The 25,018-nt window shown below is 43.0% G+C and overlaps 1 long non-coding RNA gene across 1 annotated transcript; it reads right to left on the bottom strand.

The window, feature by feature from the left end:
• Positions 1-719: 719 nt before the first annotated feature.
• On the bottom strand, positions 720-15,561 carry LOC142263622 (uncharacterized). Its single transcript, XR_012730642.1, has 3 exons — positions 15,492-15,561; positions 4,326-4,421; positions 720-1,739 (listed from the first exon to the last, which is right to left on the bottom strand). It is a non-coding gene; the product is annotated as an uncharacterized LOC142263622 (long non-coding RNA).
• Positions 15,562-25,018: the final 9,457 nt, after the last annotated feature.

Genomic DNA, 25,018 nt, shown 5'->3' with positions numbered 1-25,018 from the left:
ATGTAAAATATGATGATTTGATCTAACGCCAATAAAATGATACAGGTCATAGATATAAAGTTTTAGGCATAATCACACCAAAATCTACTGTGGAATAAGTTTATATTATTATATATTTATAGATATTTTTTTTTCATAGCTATACAGATAAATACATAATAAAATTTAATAGCAGTCACCAGTAGGTGGCGCTCAATGCATACAGATATATTAGAGAAGTATTAATGGGTGGGGAGTGATCCCCTACACTAGTGTCTGTCTATGTGTGCAGGCTAATTATTATTATTATTAATAATATTATTATTAATAATAATACATATTATTATTATTACTGCTATTTTTTCCAATACTTTTGGCCTCAAATTACTTTTTTTTTTTCAGTAACGCAATATTTCCAAAGGTTTTTAGGAAATAATAGTAAGATTGTGTCTTTTTTTTTGTATCACATTTGACGCACCGGTATCAGTTATTGTTGCAGCCTCTTCATATAAACTACAAGCTCGTTGTTGGCTTGCTGCGATGTTCACTAATCTGGAGCATCAGTTGCCATGGTAACCGCATTATTCTTAAACTCTTGATACATTTATTCTAGTTGTAAAACAGCTTTCAAAGCTTGGCCTCGGTGCGGTTATTCTGTGCATTTCCACATTAACCCCTTATAAATAAACCTATTTCTGCTGTTTTCAAGCCTCCAATGCTCCGCAAGACAAAACTCTTACTTTTTCTATATAAACATTATGTTTATTATTATTGACAATTTTAACAATAAGAATAGGTGATCAATATCAAAGTCCTGAGAATTAATCATCCAGGATTTGCAAAACTGGTGCTAATCAATGCCAGTTTCATGCCAATTTTTGCAACATTACCAGTGCATAAAGTGTTACGTCCCCACCGGAGTCCGCTCCAGCGACTTCTGCTTCGATCTCAAGACAAGGCCATGTTTCTGCCGTGGATAGTGCTGGTGGTAGGAGAGGAGTCAATGCCAGCAGCATTGGTCGGTGCAGGCTCCGCTCATACACTGAGCTGGGTTATCTTGGGATCTGCAGTACCACTGGCTGACTGTAGGTGGCGTGTGTCTTCTAGCTGAAGTTACCATCATTCAGCTACAACCAATGGGAAGACACCACACTCTTCTTATTTCCCCTCCTGTCTGCTGACCACTGCCAGATATAGTTCTGCATCCCTGGTTCCTGTCCCGCCCTGTTCTGTTTAGTGATTCTGGTGTTCTGACTTCTGCTTGTTTTCTGACTACCCTTCTGCCTGCTGTTTATGTACCTCGCTGCCCAATCCGGATTTGACCTCTGCTACGTTTTCTGATTACGTCCTTGCCTGCCTGATTCTGTCCCTGTTCTGCAATTCTGGCTACTACTCTCCGGACTGCAGCCTTCCACAGGTAGTGATCTCCAGGGCCCTGTGTAATTCCAAATCCTTGTATAGGGGTTAAAGGGTTTCAGGGTTCTGGGGGTCCTGCTTGGTGAGTGGCTTCCCTCTAGGCTGTCCATTACAGCCCTTCTGAGTCTGTGGATCCAGACATGCGTTACATAAAGGGATTCCCACCAGTAGAGTATATGTACGGCGCAGGGTGGGAAATGGTTAATGTAAAATTGGGCTCTTTTGACAATGCAGAACATGAATACATTTCTCCGGTAGTATCTGAATTCATTGACACTATTTGTATGGATGATGATGCTGCCAGCGTCGTCTCTGATCACCGCCAGCGCAGTAAATAATTAACTCTGGGGGAACAGAAAAAAATAACAGAAATTATTTATCTCAAGCTTCAATGTGCGCGGAATACATTATAAGCAATCAGGAAAACATTAGAATGCACGGAGTCTCCGGATTTACACATTCATGATTTACTCATCCAGAAAACAACATCAATCTGCAGAAATGTAAGTGGACCATAAGCGGGATAATTGTGCCTGATCTGTCCAACACTGGCATAAAAAAAAAAAAAAAGGATGGAAAGATATTTGCATCATTCAGGATTATTTCTCACGTGGGAACTCATTTCCACTGTTTGCATGACATTAGGTGCGTTGCGTCTCTTGCATTTTCTTTATTATAGCTGATTAAACCTGATAATTGTAGCATTTAATTAGAAATGCGAAGGGAAAAGTCTCCGGTCGTTCTGACCTTGAAACCTTCCAGAAGCTCCTTGTGCAATAGACTGCACCTCTCTGAAAGAAGTAGATCTCGCATGATAAGACATATTAGTTCTCACATGGCCAATTTCCTCGCCAACCGGTCACCCACAGACTCCTGCCTTAGCCTCTCCCATCTCTTCTGGCTGCCAATCACAAAGAGAACATTTTCCTTTTCTTCTCACTGATATTGTCTTTGCACAGTATAAAATATAATCTGATATCAATGAGCGGATATTTTTATACAAATCCACATTAAATTTAGAAATTTAGTGACATGTTGTGCTGCACCGTATTCCAGGTAGTCTTCCCACCATCTGGAAAGGACTCTTTTAATGCAAATGTGCCTAAAACCTGCCTCCATTTTTTTAGGGGGCTGTTGGCCACTATATATTACTGTGATGTGGTTTTCGTGCGTTTTTCTGCCAGAAGATGCAGATTTGGTGCAGAAATTTCTGTAACCAAATACTCAACATGTGCAAATAGTCTTAGCCGGTAATCTGGTATTGCGTTCACTTCCAGTGAGGTCATTGAGTTCACCTGAGTTGCGTTCACCTGATTTGTGTTCACCTGAGGTCCCAGCTGGGGTACTTTGGGAATAGCCAATTGTGACCTCAGGTGAACTCACTGATGTTACCACTCTCACAGTTGCGGCTCCATCTCTGTGTCCTGGAGGCAGTAGTGATTGGTCACGTTTTCTAATGGTAATTATTCTAATTTGCAGAGATAATGACTTTGAGTTTTTATTGGCTGTAAACCATAATCAGCAACATTAACAGAAATAAACACTTTAAGGCCTCTTTCACATGTCAATATTTTGCATCAGTGTTTCATCAGTGTGTCATCAGTATTTGGATGCCAAAACCAGGAGTGTCTCCAAAACACAGAACACGTGTCAGTCTTTCAATTATAGTTGTTCTAGTAAGTTCCACTCCTGGTTTTGGCATCCAAATACTGATGACACACTGACGAAACACTGATGCAAAATACTGACGTGTGAAAGAGGCCTAAGGGTAAGTTCACACAGTGCGTTTTTCGCTGCGTTTTTGCACCGTTTTTTGGGTGCGTTTTTGGCCTCAAAACTGCATGACTTTGCTTCCCCAGCAAAGTCTATGAGTTTTCATTTTTGCTGTCCGCACACAACTTTTTTTTTAAGCTGCGTTTTTGAGCTTAAAAAAAAAATGGACATGTCAATTCTTTCCTGCGTTTTGGAAAAATGCAGAAAAACGCAGAGATCAAAAACGCAGCAAAATGCAGCCAAAAATGCACCAAATCACGGAAAAACGCATGCGTTTTTTGCCGCAGGTGCGTTTTTGTGCATTTTTAGCGGCCAAAAACGCACAAAAACGCAGCATCAAAAAAACAGCGTGTGCACATAGCCTAAATAGGTCCTTCTGTGTGCAATGACTCTATATAATATATAGGAATAGATCCCTCTGTGTGTAATGACTCTATATAATATATAGGAATAGATCCCTCTGTGCATAATGACTTTATATAATATATAGGAAAAGATCCCTCTGTGTGTAATGACTCTATATAATATATAGGAATAGATCCCTCTGTGTGTAATGACTCTATATAATATATAGGAATAGATCCCTCTGTGTGTAATGACTCTATATAATATATAGGAATAGATCCCTCTGTGTGTAATGACTCTATATAATATATAGGAATAGATCCCTCTGTGTGTAATGACTCTATATAATATATAGGAATAGATCCCTCTGTGTATAATGACTTTATATAATATATAGGAACAGATCCCTCTGTGTGCAATGACTCTATATAATATATAGGAATAGATCCCTCTGTGTGCAATGACTCTATATAATATATAGGAATAGATCACTCTGTGTGTAATGACTCTATATAATATATAGGAATCGATCCCTCTGTGTGCAATGACCCTATATAATATATAGGAATAGATCCCTCTGTGTGTAATAACTCTATATAATATATAGGAATAGATCCCTCTGTGTGTAATGACTCTATATAATATATAGGAATAGATCCCTCTGTGTGCAATGACTCTATATAATATATAGGAAGAGATCCCTCTGTGTGCAATGACTCTATATAATATATAGGAATAGATCCCTCTGAGTGCAATGACTCTATATAATATATGCGTTTCCCTTTTTGCATTGAATTATTGAAATAAATTACCTTTTTGATGATATTCTAATTTATTGAGATGTGATTGTATTCCATTTCACAAGAGATTATCTGAAAACATGACCGGCTTAATGTCAAGGTATCAGGCTGAAAAATAATATCAGGGGTCCGTGTCAGTATTTTTTGGATGACAAAATGAAGGGAACACAGGGGTGAAATATTCACACATTAACATGCGTTGTCATAAATCACAGACGTCACTGATGCAAATTGATTCCTTTTACCAGACGGTGATTTCTGGTCCCGCAGAATCTATCAGTGTTTCTATTAACATGCAGAATCCCATTGATGTAGTACCACTGAATGGATTTTGTGCCAGAGGGCACCCGCTCGCCCCCCACTCCAGCCCAGAAAATAATTAAATCCCAAACCATAACTCAAGCCCAGATTATTCATGTAGAGAACATGAAGGGCCGTGTCAGGAGCTCGCAATCAATGCCGGCGCAGTTTACATTCATTACAATTATTGTCCGAAGGTAAATTATCAATTTGTCAGCGACTCGGGAGCCGCAAACAGCGGGAATAATGGCAGAACGAGGTCGCGAGAGGTAAAACGTGTAATTTGGTTGCATTTATTAAATGCGATGTATTCAATGTGATAATAATTACACTCATTTTGCACTGAGCGGTAAATGTACTTTATATTGGACTTTTATTGGATTTAGAGCATCAGATCAATCTGCCCGATGCCCTATAATCCATGATTCCTTCATAAAATAGAAATTTACCCCATACTTACTGTATATTTTTTTTTTCATTTTTATTTTTTGCTATCACAATAGATTTAAAATGCTGTTAATATTAAATTAGTCTTTTTTTAATTATTATTTTTAATGTACACTAATGCACATTTAATCACTGTGTTCTGGTAATGAGCCTGTAAATAGAATTGCTGTGGATTTGCATTAGAAAAATCTGCAGAGCAATATGGTGGCAGACAGGCAGATGGGATCCCGGTATAAAAACCTAATGTGTCGACCATAAAGATAACGTGTTTAACTATTGTTAAAACAAGCTTTTTTTATTAGTGGGTTTTGTTTTTCTATATTATCTACATCACTTTATAGAAATCTGAAACCTTGGAATTATCACACTGGTCACTAGGTCTTATACTTTAGGCTAATATTCTCTGTTCTATACAGATTTTTCAGCAGGCGCTTTATCATCAATGACAGTATTACAATGACTAATAAGACTTCTATATACAGTAGATATCATAGGATCTGCAATTCACAATAGCCGATGTCACAGTTCACCTTCTCCTCCTCCTGTACAATGACTGATAACACCTCTATATACAGTAGATAACACAGGTTCCACCATTCACAATGGGTGATGTCACAGCTCACCTCCTCTTGTACAATGACTAATAACACTTCTATATACAGTAGATAACAGAGGATTCACCATTCACAATAAGTGATGTCACAGCTCACCTCCTCTTGTACAATGGCTAATAACACCTCTATATACAGTAGATAACACAGGATTCACCATTCACTATAGGTGATGTCACAGCTCACCTCCTCCTGTACAATGATAACACTTCTATATACAGTAGATACCACAGGATTCCCTATTCACAATAGGTGATGTCACAGCTCACCTCCTCATGTACAATGGCTAATAACACTTCTATATATAGGAGATAACATAGGATTCACCATTCACAATAGGAGTTGTCACAGCTCACCTCCTCCCCCTCCTGTACAATGACTGATAACACCTCTATATACAGGAGATAACACAGGACCCACCACTATAGGTGATGTTATAGCTCACCTCCTCTTTTCACAGTGACTTTTGCTCAGATCAGCCCATTCCCAGTATATTCTTTTATACAGGCAAGTAGGTCTGAATCAGTATGTTGATGCAAATGTCTATAGGAAGAACAAGTTTAATATTCAACTTAGTGATTAGTATGAAAACTGCTACTTTATTTTTAGTGATACGAAAAATAAAAATTCTCAATTTTTTTTATATTAACATAAAAACCTGATTCCCAATAGGTGATGTCACAGCTCACCTCCTCCTCCTGTATATTGACACCTCTATATACAGTAGATAACACAGGATTCACCACTATAGGTGATGTCACAGCTCGCCTCCTCCTCTTCCTGCGCAATGGCTGATAACACCTATATACAGTAGATAACACAGGGTCCACCATTCACAATAGGTGATGTCACAGCTCACCTCCCCTTCCTCCTGTACAATGACTAATAACACCTCTATATACAGTTGATAACACAGGGCTCACCATTCACAATAGGTGATGTCACAGCTCACCTCCTCTTCCTCCTGTACAATGACTGATAACACCTCTATGTACAGTAGATAACACAGAGCCCACCATTCACAATAGGTGATGTAACAGCTCACCTCCTCTTCCTCCTGTACTATGACTGATAACACCTCTATGTACAGTAGATAACACAGAGCCCACCATTCACAATAGATGATGTCACAGCTCACCTCCTCTTCCTCCTGTACAATGACTGATAACACCTCTATATACAGTTGATAACACAGGGCTCACCATTCACAATAGATGATGTCACAGCTCACCTCCTCTTCCTCCTGTACAATGACTGATAACACCTCTATGTACAGTAGATAACACAGGGCCCACCATTCACAATAGGTGATGTCACAGCTCACCTCCTCTTCCTCCTGTACAATGACTGATAACACCTCTATGTACAGTAGATAACACAGGGCCCACCATTCACAATAGGTGATGTCACAGCTCACCTCCTCTTCCTCCTGTACAATGACTGACAACACAGGGCCCACCATTCACAATAGGTGATGTCACAGCTCACCTCCTCTTCCTCCTGTACAATGACTGATAACACCTCTATGTACAGTAGATAACACAGGGCCCACCATTCACAATAGGTTAGTCTGTTTCTGCTAATGTCCATAGAAGAACAAGTCTAATATTCAGTCCAGTGGTTAGTATGAAAACGGCCATTTTATTTTTAGTTATATGAAAAAGAAAAATTCTTATTTTTTTATTTCAACATAAAAACCTGATCTAACAATAGATCACTTTATGATGGCACGTTAGCTTTAAAATGTTGTTTTGGCTTTCCTTTTGGATTTCACACCCTTTAAAGGGAACCTGTCAGGTCTAATATGCACCTGGAACCTCGAGCAGTTCTGGGTACATATTGCTAATCCCTGCCTACCTGTCCCTGTATACACTGGCATAGATAAAGGGATCTTTAGCAAAAGTATTTCCAAAGATCTTTTACCGTATGCTAATGAGCGCAGGGACTAGTCCCCTGATCGTTAGTTCCCCGGCCAGTCGCCCCCATTACCATGTTAGTACGCCCCTGTGGGCGATAGTGTATATAAATAAACATCAAGGTACTTAGTAAACACTATTTTTTTTATCAAAAAAGCGCAAGTCACCCTAAGGCGACAAGATGTATCCAAATCGGAATGGTACCTAACACTCTAATTGTAAAACCTCACCATAACATGTTTTAATATTACTGTCCTGATTTGGGTACATCTTGTCACGGCGGGATGACTTTACGCTTTTTTTTTTTTTCAATCAAAAATAGTGTTTATTATATACCCTATGTTTATTTATATATTTATTTATTTATATACAGTATTGCTTTTTATTTACTTAAAGCAGGATATTGTAAATATTATTTTTTTTCAGTTTTATTTGCATAGGTAGCCTGATACAATTCTCCGTAGCCGTACCCCAGGCGAGGGTGGGTGGATTTTTTTCCTTTGAAGAAGACTTCTCAATGAAGGTAAAGGAGAAGAGCCTGATTGTAGTGACCACTAAATGATAGTTTCTGCCCCTGGGCTTTCTACCTGTTATAAACCAGCTAAGGCTGGGTTCACATTATGTGTCTGGCTATATGGTTGTCTCTCTTGGAGCTTCCGTATGAATCCCTACAAAACAGGTTTCAGACAAAACCATTGTCGGTGCCATTCTCTATAAAGAGACGGACGGAGTCGCTCTGTACTCCAGATGACCTCGATCTGGCAGTGTCCGTCTTTTTAGGAGAGCACATAAACTCGGCTGCCTCATTATAGTGAATAGATCCTTCTGCGGTTTCTGTCCGAATCTCATTTTTCAGGACTACAGATGGAAGCCCTGATGAAGACACCAACATGTGGCAGAAACAAAGTCTAAGGGGTACTTCGCACACTACGACATCGTAAGCCGATGCTTGCGATGCCGAGCACGATAGTACCCGCCCCCGTCGCAGCAGCGATATCTTGTGATCGCTGCCGTAGCGAACATTATCGCTACGGCAGCTTCACACGCACTCACCTGCCCTGCGACGTCGCTCTGGCCGGCGACCCGCCTCCTTCCTAAGGGGGCGGGTCGTGCGGCGTCACAGCGACGTCACGCGGCAGGCGTCCAATAGAAGCAGAGGGGCGAAGATGAGCGGGACGTAACATCCCGCCCACCTCCTTCCTTCCGCATAGCCGGTGGACGCAGGTAAGGAGATGTTCGTCGTTCCTGCGGTGTCACACATAGCGATGTGTGCTGCTGCAGGAACGACGAACAACATCGTACCTGCAGCAACAACGACATTTTGAAAAGGAGCGACGTGTCAACGATCATCGATTTTGAACGATTTTGCTATCGTTGATCGTCGCTCCTTGGTGTCACACGCTGCGATGTCGCTACCGGATGTGCATCACTAACAACGTGACCCTGACGATATATCGTTAGCGATGTCGCAGCATGTAAAGCACCCTTTAGTTTTACAGAACAACCCCCCATATGTAGATATTTAGTATTCTGTTTTTGCTATATGGGCCAATTTTATGTACTTCTGTTTTGTGTCCACCCCGGAGTTAAACAAACTTTCTCTAAATGATTTTTCCTACATAAAAGCCTTCTCCTATTCCAATCTTTCTAGATCATGACTTGCATTCCAAGAAAACAATGAAGACTGATGTAGCGCCCCTGAAGCCATCAGGGTGCTACAAGGTTCTGCATCCCCATCAGGATGCAGAGCCAACCCCTAGGGCCCTGGAAGACCAGTGCCGGTCAAACACAAAAACGCCAGGTAATCCCAGTTTTCCCCATCAATCCCCCATACAATGGTGCAAAGCTAGGGTTGGGCCAATGGATGGCCGCCTAGAGGTGGAGCCAATCCAGTCCACTAGTTGACCAGGTGGGATGGGCAAACGGGGGACAGTCAGTACAGAGGGGTTGAGGAGTGAAGGTGGACGTGAGGAGACGCACTGACAAGGAGTTGACAGTAACCTGGTGCCCAGGAGGGTAGTTGCCGGTGGAGTAAGGTGGAGTACCCCAGAACTACGCACCAATGGGGTACAGGACAGGCATAAAGCTCCAGGCAGACCTGTTAACACCTGCCCAGCGAGGGGACCATCAAGGACTTCGCTGACCCTAAAAATCCGAAACTCAGTAGCAAAGAGAGGGTCGGGGACAGGACCAGAGACTCAAACCCCACAGGGTTCATGCTACCGTCATACGGACAGCAGTGCAAAGAAACACCACCAGATGGGGACCCCCAGTTGCTCTATGCCATGGGGACCACCCAACCAGAGACAGGTGCAGGGGAAGAAGGTACCAGATTACTACACTGGCACTGGGACAAAGGGGACCTGAAGGTGAAACAGCCGGCCTTGGGTGACCAGTTACCATCAGAAAGTGAGTAAAGAACCAATTGCACTGAACCCCTTGTGTGGACTACCTTCTTCCAACACCCTTCATTACACCTACCCTCTGGGGCCCGGCCCTGCTTGCGGAGGGCTTAACATCCAGGCTGCCATTAACACCAGCCCCAGTAGTGGACATCGTGCAGCAGCGGCTCCATCCACATAGCCGCAACACCGCAAGTGGCGTCACGTATGAACACTAATCTAATCCCCTGCAAATATATCCCCATTACAAAAAGGGCCCAGGGCACGGAACCAGGCAACGGCCGCCAAAGTGACATTCCCAAGACATACACCGCCCAGAACCGAGTACCCCATATCCCTGGGCGTGACACTGACATACTGTATATACACCATACAGTCTCCATTGCAATGCAAGAGAACTATGAGCATACACATTAATATCAGCAGACATCTCTTTCACTGCCCCTCTAGTTTAGTTTGCAACAATGTATCAGTGTGAGTTTACTGTATAAGGTTTATTATCTCACTGTTTAAACTTTTTTCTGCAATTAAGAAAATACAGCCTTTGGATGTAAAGAAAAATATTCCCAATTCAATTGTAAGAAGCTGTTATCTTGAAAATAAATAATTGAATTAAAGAACATGTAAGAAATGTTAAGAACTTTTCATTATGTGATCAATTTACATAAAACCAATTTAAAGACACAAGAGGCAAACTCACATATCAAGTAATAGTACTTAATCTAGCATTAGGGGCTCTTTCACAGATAGGCTTTCTTTTCAGCGTTTTAATGTCTTTTCTAAATGATCAGGAATGTAAACTTGTAGGGATATTCCACAGAAAAACATGTTACAGGAGTTTCCCAGAATTAAGGAAAAACATCTGTTCTCCTTACCCGCTCCTTGCACCATGCATTCTATTACGGCTTCATTTTAATAAATGCTGGACAATCTAAGCATTGATACATCATTTAAATTCCATTTTGGGTTTAGGAGTCCGATGGGAGGGCCTAATGACTTACGCTTTTGGCTCTAAACTCGCCGAGTGTCATCCCGACATCTGACGCTGTTCACACTGCAGCGTCTGACACTCCTCTCTATGCCTCCTTTGTGCTGCATGTGAGTAAGGTCAGAGTCACACTTGCGAGAGATTCATGCGAGTCTCGCATTGCATCACCCGGTATGGCCGCACACTCTCTGGACATGAGCGTCTCACCTGCATAGAAATACATGCAGCGGACCTGCTCCTGTCAGGAGAGTGTGTGGCCGTGTCGGGTGATGCAATGCGAGACTCGCGTGAATCTCTCGCAAGTGTGACTCTAGCCATACACAGATAGGCTCAGGCATCGACCTGCTGTGTTCTCATTAGTGATCGGACTTGTAGGAGTTAATTTCTGCTCTCCTGCTGATTACCTCTTGGATCACATGTTGTGGGAGACCTATCACAGTCACTCCCCGCGTTTTTAAAGGTGGAGGAACCTGTCTTCCCATGCTGAATATAGCTGTAGCTACACCGGTCCGTGTGCTGTTGTAGCCCAGTCCTGCTGGTGACTGTATTGTTTTGTGCCTGGAGTTGTTATGGAATTCTCTCATCATCTTGTTGTTTCCTCCCTGCTCTTATTTTCCTCCTTATCGCTTGTTGTCTGATACCTATGTGTGATCGAGTTTTAGTTTCCCCTGTTTGTCCTTACCTGTGGATTCTGCCACTCTTATTCCGGCCCTCCCCTTGGTTTGGGGAAAGGGGGTATTAGATCAGGACTGTACAGGAGCAGGGTCACGAAAGCGGCCCAGACATCTTCACCATCAGACGTATCTCTGGGATCAGGGACAGCTAGCGCCCCCCTAGCCCCAGGGCCAGTTTAGGAGCCCTGTTCCCTGGTTATCCCATCATACCCTGTGATATCTAATCAGTGATTGACACCTTTCCCTGTATAACTGTGACAATCACTGATTAGGGCCTGATTGGAAACACTGACTTTAAAATTTGCTACACTGTTTCTAGTCCTGGGAGATTTCAAATATATTACATTTCTGTGCTAAAAGTATAAGACTTTCTGGATTATCAAATACTGATTTCTCTGTACATAGTACACCAGCAGACCTGTATACCCTGTATACAATCTATTATGTAACATTGTATCCCATATTCCACCCTCATAATCACACAGCTTCTCCTCTACAGCGAGCCAAGCGCGGTTTGTCCATTTTCTTAGCTTGTGTCCTAAGGGAATATCTTTAATATTTTGACCTGAGCGAATGATTCATTTAAAGTCTTAGTTTTCCTCTACTGGAAAGTATTTATTCCTGAAAACTGTAACATCCCAATTTATAAAGCAAACGAGACTCCTGGGCCCACTTGACATAGAAAATTGGCAGAGCGAAGAAGTAACGATCAGGAATGTTCTTTGATGTGGAAAAGAAAATTAAGGTTTTCTTCAAAGCTAATATTTCAGTCCGGGCAAAGCTGGTTTATTTTGTTCCTGCTGTTTCTTGGACAATTATATTACAGATTCAATCCCACTGCAGTGTTAATGGCCGTACATTGAGCACTGGTGGCCGAACATTGAGAACTGGTGGCCAAACATTGAGAACTGGTGGCCAAACATTGAGAACTGGTGGCCAAACATTGAGAACTGGTGGCCAAACATTGAGAACTGGTGGCCAAACATTGAGAACTGGTGGCCAAACATTGAGAACTGGTGGCCAAACATTGAGAACTGGTGGCCAAACATTGAGAACTGGTGGCCAAACATTGAGAACTGGTGGCCAAACATTGAGAACTGGTGGCCAAACATTGAGAACTGGTGGCCAAACATTGAGAACTGGTGGCCAAACATTGAGAACTGGTGGCCAAACATTGAGAACTGGTGGCCAAACATTGAGAACTGGTGGCCAAACATTGAGAACTGGTGGCCAAACATTGAGAACTGGTGGCCAAACATTGAGAACTGGTGGCCAAACATTGAGAACTGGTGGCCAAACATTGAGAACTGGTGGCCAAACATTGAGAACTGGTGGCCAAACATTGAGAACTGGTGGCCAAACATTGAGAACTGGTGGCCAAACATTGAGAACTGGTGGCCAAACATTGAGAACTGGTGGCCAAACATTGAGAACTGGTGGCCAAACATTGAGAACTGGTGGCCAAACATTGAGAACTGGTGGCCAAACATTGAGCACTGGTGGCCGTACATTGAGAACCGGTGGCCGTACATTGAGCACCGGTGGCCGTACATTGAGCACCGGTGGCCGTACATTGAGCACCGGTGGCCGTACATTGAGCACTGGAGGCTGTTTTGGGAATCTTCATATTACAGGCTCAGTGTACAGTAAGATTCTTCAAGGAGCCCCGTGCACTATCTCATCAGATGTGACCACACAGAGTAGCGCTCTGCATTATTAATGATCCCCTCCTCTCTGGGACCCTTTCCTATTACCGCTGTGCAGCCCCTTATGCCATCACCGCCTCCAATCAATTTCATGAGGCCATTTGGAGAGAGATAATGTAACCCTGAGGGACCCCCATCCGTGCCACTCCTCACCCCTATGGACGTTACTTCACACTATTTCCTGGATTCCAGAGCTGTCAAGGATGGGATTACATGTCCTGATGATGGAAAGTCTCCTTCCGGTTTGGATCCCCCCTCTCCATTATTTGTAGTTTTGCAAGGACCCATCTGCGGCGTCGCCAAATGTGTCTCTTTAGGTCTGAGATTAAATCCAATAATGATCTACAATCCACTATCTGTCTCTTCATATTTGGAAAAGCTTATTAATGGGGTGAATCCCCCGGCCTCGTCCGCACGTTCCCAAACCTCATCAATATTACCAAGACAACCTCTACAATATAATGATTTATTAGGGAATATGAATAAGAAAAACAAAAGGAGCGCACCCACATATTAATATAATTAGGGTATCAAGGGGGTGCTATCTGGTGCGGTAAATTATGATGAGAAAAAGGAGAAGAAGGCAACCGCACATGAATCAAATGCACACCGATAGTATAAAATATATAATTTGCCTTTATTGTATATCAATATTTAAAACCATTTAAAACCAGAGATACAAAAGTGAACATGCAAACAAGAGGTGAGGTCGGTTCACCCTGGGCAACTAATAAAAATAACAGCATTACATAGGAGATGGTAAAGATAAATACATAAATAACCAAAATTTAGATGCTGTAAATGATGCCAAATAGAAATGCTGAAATGTACCCAATGTTTGATCTGGACCCACACAAGCAGCAACAACGTCTCTAAGGCTATGTGCGCACGTTGCGTCGGTGTACCTGCAGTTTATTCTGCACGTTTTCCTTCCCTTGGTTTTTGACCAAATGGCTTTTGACAATTTTTTAGCGCTAAAAACGCATGCGTTTTTACCGCGTTTTTAGTGCGTTTTTAGCGCTTTTTACCTGCGTTTTCACATGCGTTTCTGCAGATGCGTTTTTGAGATCAAGACACTGAGAAATAAAGTTGTATTAGTCAAAAAGAATGAAAAAAGAGAAAAAAAGTATAAAATTAACTTTTAATAAAATTATATGGGAAATTATCAATTTTAATGTAATAATAGTGGTTATGCACATTTTAACAGAAAAATAGCTAAAGTTTATTATTTTTTAACATTTAAATTTTCGGTTATTGTGTGTGTGTAAAGGAACATTAGAACCCATTAATTTTTGGCCAGAAAAGCATGCGTTTTTGGAGCCAAAAACGCAGTTGAAAAGCAGGTAAAAAGCATGAAAAACGCAGGAATTGTGATTTTGGTTGCGTTTTGCCATTTCTCATTGACTCCAATGTTAAGGAAACGCTGCAGAAATGGCAAAAACAACTGACATGCTGCTTCTTTTTCAGCATGGTTTTTGACCACAAATATGCAAATTAAACGCTGCTGAACAAAAAGCAAAGTGCAGACAGGATTTCTGCTTTTCCCATAGACTTTGCTGGAAATCAAAAACGCATGCGTTTTTGCGCAAAAACGCTGCTGCCAAAAACGCTGCAGAAATGCGGTAAAAAACGCAACGTGCAAACATAGCCTTAGATGAACGTCTGTAACATATCCCTATAAGATATACAGTCATAAAGAGGGAAAGGGTTACCTACAAATGCATTGGATATAACGATTATATAGAAGGACAATCACAGGACATAAGAATAAGTTCCCGATCTTAAATATCCTAAGCATGTACATAAACCATGGACGTTTGAGCACATATCCAGTAACAATACAGAACCTCCCAGGGGGTTTGTTAATAGTGCATGCTGCAGCTAAAGTCTAATGCACAGGAAAAAAAAAAAAAAAAAAAAAAAAAGCCGGTTAAACCGATAAGTGCATGTGATCTGATAGTCAGGAGAGACCAGACCAGTAATGGGGAGTCAAACATGAATATAAAGCGGCAATATACCCAGGGTTAGCAGGCCAACGCGTGTCGCCTCCTGAGCGGCTTCCTTAGGGCAAGTGCAGAGGTATACAACAGAGCGGCATATAAGTATGCTTGGTAATTAACAAGAGTACACAAACCTGTGAGAGTCAGAGTGTATTGTTTGAGCAGCACCGTGTTAACACATGCATGGTGGGATACTACGGCGAGGTGGAGCAGACAAAAAGGCATACATAGCAAAGCGTTACAAAAGGAGAACTGCCATCCGATGCTGCTGCGGCGGAGCGCAACCCCGCATCCACTCTGCAGTGGTTAGAGTAGATCTAAAACACACTATATATGCAGTGAGAAGTGTTTTAAGAATCCACACCAGCACAAATCCACATCGGTAAGCCATAGATAAGAAGACATGTGTAAATACAATATGTCAGTTTGGTGTTTATCAAAGGTACAAAACTGGGCATTTTATTGACACACATGCATACCTGTGCATGTATCCGTGCATTTGTACAGGTGCACAGACACATACCTACGTACACACATATCTACACACACGCGCACAATAGTCGCGTGTGTATGATCATGTGTGCACATATACATAAGCCCGGGCTCCATTCATACCTACAGAGAGATGTACCTGAATAATTATATATATACACATATAGGCACAGCCTAGAATAAAGGCACCATATTTCATATCATAACCCACATTTGGCGTTTGTATAATGACATTACCCTATAGATCTCATTCCTAAAACCAACATGTAGGGGTTTGGAAATACGGTTATCCCAAGAGGTAGTATGTCCATTTCTATAGGGTATCAGGGCGGATCACAGATAAAGTCCCAAAACCATTGTAAAAGTGATGATGAAAAAATATTATTCTCGATGTTCCATGCTGATCCGCATTGGGAATGAAGAGTAGACAAGTAGCTCCACCTTGACCTCAGACATATGGATAATTCAGATACAGGCGACGGTCCCAATCAACTGTCATGATGTCGAAATATGTTACAGGAGCCATATAGATACTGCAAGAAAAAAGGAAGGAATAAAGAAAAAATGTATATATAAAATAAAATAGGACCCCGAATCAGCCCAAAAAGCCGGTGAAGAGTAGCTCCTCGTTCAGTCCCATGGGCGTTACTGAGTGTAGATTGTAGATCCAACGGGACTCATTTTGCAGTAACCACTTTGAACAAGAACCCCCTCTGGCATTGCCAAAGAATTTTTGCAAGCCAGTGACCCTCGTGCCACGTGGATTGCCATGATGTTTGGACAAAAAATGCGAGGCCACAGAAGTCAAAGTTTTACCTTTACGGATATCAGAAGCCGCCAGGTTGATTGTAGAAAAGTGCTTCTGGATGCGTTTGCGGAGCTCTTGAGTAGTTTGTCCGACGTAGACCTTTTTGCAGGGACAGACAATGCAATAAATTACATTCCTGGATTTGCAGTTTATGTAGGTCCTAAGATGATGGTCGGTCGAATCCTGTGGGTTACGAAATGTGTCACGTGTCGCATGCATATATTCACATATATTGCATTCCCCACATGGGAAAGAGCCCCTTAAAGTAATGCCCCGTTGCAGCTTGGTAGAGGGTCTGGTAAAATGGCTACGAGTCAGTAGATCTCTCAAGTTGGGGGCCCGGCGGGCCGTTAAGAGAGGATATGGAGCCACCACCATAGAGGTCTGTGAGTCAGAGGTGAGGATAGGCCAATGTGTCTGTAAAATATCCCTTACCTTGTGCCAGCTGTTGTTGTAGTTGGTAATAAATCGAATATGTTTTTCCTGAATTTTTGGTTTGGCCTGGATCAAAGACACCTGGGTTTCCTTTTTCGCTCTCTGGTGAGCACGTGCGATGATCTTGCGTGGATATCCACGCTCCATGAACCTGTATGTAAGTCCACAAGCTTGTTGGTCAAAGTCCGCCATCTCGCTACAATTGCGTCTCACTCGCAAAAATTGTCCCATAGGAATACCTGTCTTGATGTGCTGGGGGTGGAAGCTTGAAAAATGAAGGAGACTGTTGGTTGCCGTCGTCTTTCGGAATAGGGACGTAGATAAACCTTGATCCTTGATGGAGATGACCAAGTCCAAGAAGGTAATCGCTACAGGCGAGATAGTATGGGAGAGGAAGATATTCAAATTATTTTGATTCAATTCCATGATAAACGCCAAGCATTCTTCCTCTGTACCCTCCCACACAAAGAGAACGTCGTCAATGTAACGGTACCAATGTAGCACCTGTTTTTGAAAAGCCCAAGATTGCGAAACGACAGTGGCCTCCCACCACCCCAAAAAAAGGTTGGCAAAAGATGGTGCGCAGCGTACGCCCATGGCGACTCCGGAGACTTGTTTGTAAAAAGTCCGGTCAAACAAAAAATAATTATGTTTGAGGACAAAGTCCAGGAGGTCAGCCAACAGGGAGTCATGCATACGATCTGAGCCACATTGTTGGTCCAAAAAATACAGGACAGCTCTCATACCCTCATCGTGTCCAATGTTGGTATAAAGGGATTCTACATCACAGGTGACCAAGAGGACACGAGGTCTCAGGGCCACCTGTCTGCACAGCTGCACACAATGGGATGTATCCCGTATATATGATGGTAAGCTTGAGACCAAGGGCTGGAGAAAGAAGTCCACATATGTCCCAACCTTTTCGCACAAACCGCCGATGCTTGCCACAATAGGGCGACCAGGAGGTCTCTCCACGGACTTGTGCACCTTGGGTAACATATAAAAGGTTGGAACCACTGGGTCAGTAACCCACATATATTATTTTTCCTTTACAGAAATAATGCCAAGATGACAGGCGGAGTGCAAGAGATGGTATAACTTGGACGTGAATGCAGAAGTGGGGTCCGACGGTAGTTTGACATAGAAGGTGGTATTATTGAGTTGTCTATGGGCCTCATCTATGTACATAGATGTAGGCCATAGAACAACATTCCCTCCCTTGTCGGCTTCCTTAATAATGAAATCCGTGCTGTTTTTCAATTTCTGGATAGCTTATTTTTCAGCCGCCGTGATGTTAGAGACTACAGGTGACTTGGATGGAAGCTTGACAATATCAGCTTTGACCAGCTCAAAAAAGATTTTAATAGCTGGCACAAGTGAAAGAGAAGGTGTAGCGGTAGATCTATTTCGGTATGGAAACCGTCTCCTACCTTGTGCCTCGGTGTTTTCTTCCAAAAGATCTAGAAGGTCCTGGAACGTTTGGCGGTCCTCTGGTACAAGTCCATCAATAATCTGGGGTTTGTTATGGATCACCTGGAAAGTCATATTGCGGCAAAAAAGATATAAATCTGTGTGGGTCCAGATCAAACATTGGGTACATTTCAGCATTTCTATTTGGCATCATTTACAGCATCTAAATTTTGGTTATTTACGTATTTATCTTTACCATCTCCTATGTAATGCTGTTATTTTTATTAGTTGCCCAGGGTGAACCGACCTCACCTCTTGTTTGCATGTTCACTTTTGTATCTCTGGTTTTAAATGGTTTTAAATATTGATATACAATAAAGGCAAATTATATATTTTATACTATCGGTGTGCATTTGATTCATGTGCGGTTGCCTTCTTCTCCTTTTTCTTATTAGGGAATATGGACACCGTAGAAGAGAGCGTAACCCACTCGGGAATCCCATCCATGACCCAGAATGGAGACCGGCTGCCATCAGCATCTGTCTGGGCGATATTGGAATCATTATATACTGGAAAAACTTTTTATGATGCTTTTTTTTGTAAGTTTAGTTGTAGGTATTTTATGTTTGTGTTAAATTTATTATGTGTTTTGCACCATTTTTACATTATTAAATGTTTTTTATGATGTTTTTGCCTTATTCATTTGAGAGTTTTCCAAAAACTACTAATTTGTTTAATATTTTACACTAGTACCTTATAGAGTACAGAATACTAATAGGTTAAAGTAGACAAACTTTGAGACCCATGATTGTCATATAGCCTTACTCGGACCTGTGGGATACCGGCGGTGCAACACTATCAAATTTAAAAACTTTTTTTTTATTTTGTATGTGTAGACTTATTTTGTACAGGTCAAGACTAAAATGCAATATTTTAAAGCTTAAAGGGAATCTGTCACCCATTTTGCGTTTTTTTTTAGCTATTAAAATGGGCATATGTGACGCCCCTGGACTATCGGGTCATCAAAGGGTATTGTACAATCTGCCCTCCAGTGCAATATCCGCCTCCTTCTTGGTTATGGGTCCCCAACTACATGGTGTTGCCTACATCAACTGATTAAAGTCCTAAGGTACACTCTGCACCACACCCACCAGACACACCAGTGGACGGCCTGAGTGGAATAGGGTCACCCACTTGAGGGGTTGGTAGGGGGAGATCAGAAGTGTCAGTCAGTAGAGAGTTGAGTGTAGGAAGTGAAGGAGAGAGGAGGTCAGGAGCTGGGCTCCTTGGAGACACCTAGGTAGCAGACGGTGGTCTGGACCTGGTTGGGGCTGGAGCTCCGGTCGCAGTGGATCGTGACAAGGGGCACGGAACTGTCGAGGAGGACAGCTGGCGGCCTTGTACCATCACCGGGCTGGGACCAGGGCACGACAGGGTACATGGATCCTAAGGTCAGGGAGTAGCTTCAGGCAACCTGACAATTTACCCGACGAGAACGGAGCCTTCAAGATCCGCTCTCCACCCGCTCCAAAATCGGGGTAATAGCGCAACGAGGGAGATAAGACTTTCCACTAAAACGGTCCAGAAAATCCCAAGCGTGAACCCTGAGAGCAAGTTCCCACACTTAGCCATAGTGGGGAGCGGGACCCGACTAGTTCCATACTACCGGGACCAACAGAGAAGTAAACTTAGTGCCAGGAGGAAGGTCACGGATCACCAGGCAACACCATCGGGGACGGGATCCGAACTAGCTCCCCTTAGCGGCAGCAATATCCAGAACTTTGGTTTATCCAGTTGTCGGTGTGAGTTTACTGGACTGAGTACGAAAGTAACCCACTTCTCACCCAACGGCACTCCCCAGACACCATCACCGAGGCCCGGGGCATTCCCCCTATCCGAGGAGGGTTTTAACACCTAGCTGCCCCACTCCATCGCCCCCGGGTACTCCCAACTGCAGCAGTGGTACTCCACATTACCACACACCACGAGTGGCATCACGAACTCTAAACACAATCCCCTGTAAATACCAGCCTTCCTTTGAGTGGCCGCACGACCCCCGGGTCCGGACACCCCTCAAGCCACTGCGGATCCGGATCAGAGCAGCCCGGCTGCTGGCACGGGGGCGGCACACATACAGGTGGCATAAAGGTGACATTAGCCATTCCTGTATGCCTCCTGGATGAGGGGTCGTTTGGGAAAAATCCTCTTTTATATCTTCTATCTTCCAGGCTATGGGCCGTGTGCTGCCTGGAAGATAAGCCGGCCTCCGGTCTTCATTATACAGGATTAATCCTCCCCTTCTCTTCCTTGGTTTCCCTGCGTATTCTGCTTGTCGTCTCACCCATGCACTGTAAAGTAAGAGTGACCCCCGGAGCCTGCACACAGCAAATTTCAAGCCTGTGCCTACAGAAGGGCAGAGCGGTGCAGGGAGGGATGGCGGGCATAATACACAGGTGCAAGATTTCCAACCGCGCACCTGACGTCACAGCATCACCAAGGAAGAGAAAGGGAGGAGGAATCCTGTATAATGAAGACCGGAGGCCGGCTTTTCTTCTGGGCAGAGCATGCCCCATAGCCTGGAAGATAGAAGATATACTGAAAAAGAGGATTTTTGCCAAACGACCCATCATCTGGCAGGCACACAGGTATGGCTAATGTCACCTTTATGCCACCTGTATGCATATATTAATAACTAAAAAAACCCGCTAAAGTTAATGAAAGGACTATGCAACAGTTTTCTAAAAACAAGTACAAATAAAGCAAGAGAATAAAAAAGAAAGCATCTTTGAACTTACAAAAAAAAAATGACTTTCATTAAATTCGGGTACTCGAGTCCCGCCAGTTTGAGCATACAACTGCTCATTATGAGTACCGAGGACCGGAGCATGGCAGTGCTCGCTCATCACTAATAAAGACCTAACAGATCTCACAGCTAGGCTAGAAAGTCAGTGCACGGCATCTAAAAAATGGTGTAATCTGAGACAATGGCTCCTATGTAAACGGAGCCGAAGAGAAAACTTGATGGATCAGTACATATTGTCCCGATTCATTTACTTACTTTTTTTTTCATGTCACGATTCCTTTTTGCATTTGCCCCCTTTTTATTGTCTAGTTTTTGGTCTGTTTACTTTAGGCCTCCTGCACACGTCCATGCAAAATATGACCGTTTTGTGCGGTCCGTGGTGAAGGTGTGTATGTGTGCTGTCCCTGTGCTATCTGCGTGACATCCAGATAACACAAGGACAGCATGAGCTGGTATATTGACCTGTCTCCGGTGCTGCTGTCCTCCGCACTACTGTTACTTCCATGTCCGCGGTGAGTGCAGTGAATATGCACGAGACAGCAGCGCCGGAGACAGCAGCACCAGAGACAGCAGTGCAGGATACAGCAGCGCCAAAGAGAGCAGCACCAGAGACAGCAGCAGAGACAGCAGTGTCGGATACAGCAGCGCCAAAGAGAGCAGCACCAGCAACAGCAGCGTCAGAGACAGCAGCGCCAGAGACAGCAGCGCCAGAGACAGCAGCGCCGGAGACAGCAGCGCCGGAGACAGCAGCGCCAAAGAGAGCAGCATCGGCAACAGCAGCACCAGAGACAGCAGCGCCAAAGAGAGCAGCACCGGAGACAGCAGCACCAAAGAGAGCAGCATCGGCAACAGCAGCACCAGAGACAGCAGCGCCAAAGAGAGCAGCACCGGAGACAGCAGCACCAAAGAGAGCAGCACCGGCGACAGCAGCGCCGGAGACAGCAGCGCCAGAGACAGCAGCGCTGGAGACAGCAGTGCCAGAGACAGCAGCAGCACCAGAGACAGCAGCGCCGGAGACAGCAGCGCCGGAGACAGCAGCGCCAGAGACAGCAGCGCCAGAGACAGCAGCGCCGGAGACAGCAGCGCCGGAGACAGCAGCGCTGGAGACAGCAGCACCAGAGACAGCAGTGCCAGAGACAGCAGCGCCGGAGATAGCAGCGCTGGAGACAGCAGTGCCAGAGACAGCAGCGCTGGAGACAGCAGCAGCAGAGACAGCAGCAGCAGAGACAGCAGTGCCAGAGACAGCAGCACCAGAGACAGCAGCGCCAGAGACAGCAGCGCCAGAGACAGCAGCACCGGCGACAGCAGCACCGGCGACAGCAGCACCGGCGACAGCAGCGCCGGAGACAGGCAAGTAGAAAAATTCTTTATTTTTATGTGACCTCTGTTTTTTCTGGTGATGTCATACGGATCACATCAGTGTATGGTCCATGTGACACCCGTGCTGCTGGCAGAAAACGGCCATGTCACCGTGTGGAGCACAATGATACACGTATGCTCTACACTGACACATGGTGTGTATGAAAACACAGATGTGTGACCAAGCCCATTGAAATTAATGGATCTACGTGAGTCACACATACCGGGGACACAGATGTGTAAAGGAGGCCTTAAGGGGGCTTTACACGCTACGACATCGCTAATGCTAACTCGTTGGGGTCACGGAATTGGTGACGCACATCCGGCCGCATTAGCGATGCCGTTGCGTGTGACACCGATGAGCGATTTTGCATCGTCGCAAAAACGTGCAAAATCGCTCATCGGTGACATGGGGGTCCATTCTCAAATATGGTTACTGCAGCAGTAACGATGTTGTTCCTCGTTCCTGCGGCAGCTCCGTGTGACACCGCAGGAATGAGGAACCTCTCCTTACCTGCCTCCCGGCCACAATGCGGAAGGAAGGAGGTGGGCGGGATGTTACGTCCCACTCATCTCCGCCCCTCCGCTTCTATTGGGCGGCCGCTCAGTGACGTCACTGTGACGCCGCACGGACCGCCCCCTTAGAAAGGAGGCGGTTTGCCGGTCACAGTGACGTCGCCGGGCAGGTAAGTAGTGTGACGGGTCTGGGCGACGTTGTGCGGCACGGGCAGCGATTTGCCCGTGTCGCGCAACAGATGGGGGCGGGTACCCACGCTAGCGATATCGGGACCGATATAAAGCCCGCTTTAGCCTATTTTTGATTTATACCAAATTCCTCTTTTAATTTGTGCCTTTTTGAAGACTATATTATGCGTTTGCTTTTTTATTTAGTTTTTGCAATGTCGGCGTGGTTTTTGTTTTCAAGCTGTTTACGGCTGATTCATCAATTGCAGTTTTTAAACAGTCGCAAAGTTTCTGTGCAAGTGACCTCCAGCCCGCTGTTGATTTTATGCTTGCCTGAAATTTGTGTGCGATATTAGATGGACATGGCACTTTTTGCTTTAAAACAGCAAAAACAAAGATTTGTTTAATTTTGCGCAAAATTCATTGACCACGTACAAAGAATTTGGTACAAAAAAAGGCAGCAAAAAACTAAAAAAAAAGAATGGTGAATTAAAAAAAATAACGCAAATCAGAAATCTGATCCTACTGCGAACCAAATTCATCATGTGAAGGTTGTTTTTCTCCCTTTTCTTTTTTTCTTCTTGTGGTATTGTTGCCGTTTTTAGCACCAAATTCAAAAAACTGGCGCACGTGGCATTTCTTTCTGTGTCTGTTTCAATCAAATTTTGTCAAAGCTGAGAATACTGGGAAATATCAAAAACAAAAGCAACTTTATTTAAAACATGACATACCAACAAGAGATATAAGCGGCAGCATCAAAAACAATAAAAATGCATGTATAAAAACACTAAAAAAGCAATGAAAAAAAGCAAAAATTGCTTGATATACCTAATACAGAAATGGGGGGGTGGATAATTTATAAAAAAATATATATAATGTATATTTTTTTTAATAGAAAAATACAAAAATGTAAAAATACATATATTTTTATTTTTTAATTTATTTTTGTATTTTTATCTATTAAAAAATATTTTTTTTAATAAAAAAAATATAAAAATAAATTAAAAAATTTCAATTATAGACCAGCTCACCTGTCAGCTCGTGCCAAATAATACGCCTGTTTTTTCTTTGTTGCAGTTTGGGGTTGGGACCGTGAAGACGGTGATTGTTACCGCCGAAACGCTTAGTCCGATACTGTGTGTATCTTGCACTTATTTACTGTCATGAGCTCTGGAATATTTTAACCCGTGGTTAATAAAGTTGGACATTATTTTTTCTGCCACCTGGAGTTTCCTCGTATTTGCTGGATCCATTCATCTGTTTAAAAAAAAAAAAATATATATATATATATATATATATATATATATATATATATATACATATATATATATATATATATATATATATAAAATGTGTTTTTTAATTTATTTTTGTATTTTTTTCTACTAAAAAATATATATTTTTTAATAGAAAAAAATACACACATAAATTAGAAAAATATATATTTTATTTTTTAATTTTTTAAACATTTTTGTTTTTTTTCTATTAAATTTTTTATTTTTTTTTACATGTAATTTTTAAGCAATTCCTCTTCAAAATCCAAAAGGCAAAATACTCTTTGAATGTTGATTTTGAGGTGGATTCATTTCAAGTGTGAACAGACCCCTAGTGGTCACTTACTGTAATGGTATGTGCATGTTTAGGGTTTTTTTGTTGTTTTTTTTGCAGAA

This window comes from Anomaloglossus baeobatrachus, unplaced genomic scaffold (assembly GCF_048569485.1).
Source record: "Anomaloglossus baeobatrachus isolate aAnoBae1 unplaced genomic scaffold, aAnoBae1.hap1 Scaffold_2599, whole genome shotgun sequence".
NCBI classification, from domain to species: domain Eukaryota; kingdom Metazoa; phylum Chordata; class Amphibia; order Anura; family Aromobatidae; genus Anomaloglossus; species Anomaloglossus baeobatrachus.
Note: the sequence above shows the minus strand (reverse complement) of the source record. Positions and strands in the feature narration are given on the sequence as shown.